Raw genomic sequence first — 400 nt, 5'->3', positions numbered from 1 at the left:
TTTTCGATTAATGTATTTTCTTTAAACCAATTAATTGGTCTCATTATTCCGCGCACAAAAGTATTAAGGTTATGATTATTGAAAACTAAATAATATTTTACAAGATATTTTACATTTTGTGTAAAAAAAATTGTTAATTTCAAATCTTTATAATTCAAAAAGTACTTAATGAAAAAATGTTTTGTTCTAGCGTTTTGGAAAGCTCTCGAGATAAGCTATAAGAATATGCAATAAAATGTAGGGGGTCCCATTTAAAAAAATAAAGTTGATCTTGAAATGACCTTGAAGGACATGGTCAAGGTGAAAGTCAAGGTTATCATCTTACTCCTCGCTTGAAACCATACAACTTTGCCATTGGACATTTTTCCAAAATGCATTCTTACTGAAAATATTAGGGAAA

This window comes from Odontomachus brunneus, unplaced genomic scaffold (genome assembly GCF_010583005.1).
Source record: "Odontomachus brunneus isolate Ranch 3 - 2012 unplaced genomic scaffold, Obru_v1 Obru_scaffold_086, whole genome shotgun sequence".
Lineage (NCBI taxonomy): Eukaryota > Metazoa > Arthropoda > Insecta > Hymenoptera > Formicidae > Odontomachus > Odontomachus brunneus.
This window is presented reverse-complemented; position numbering follows the sequence as displayed.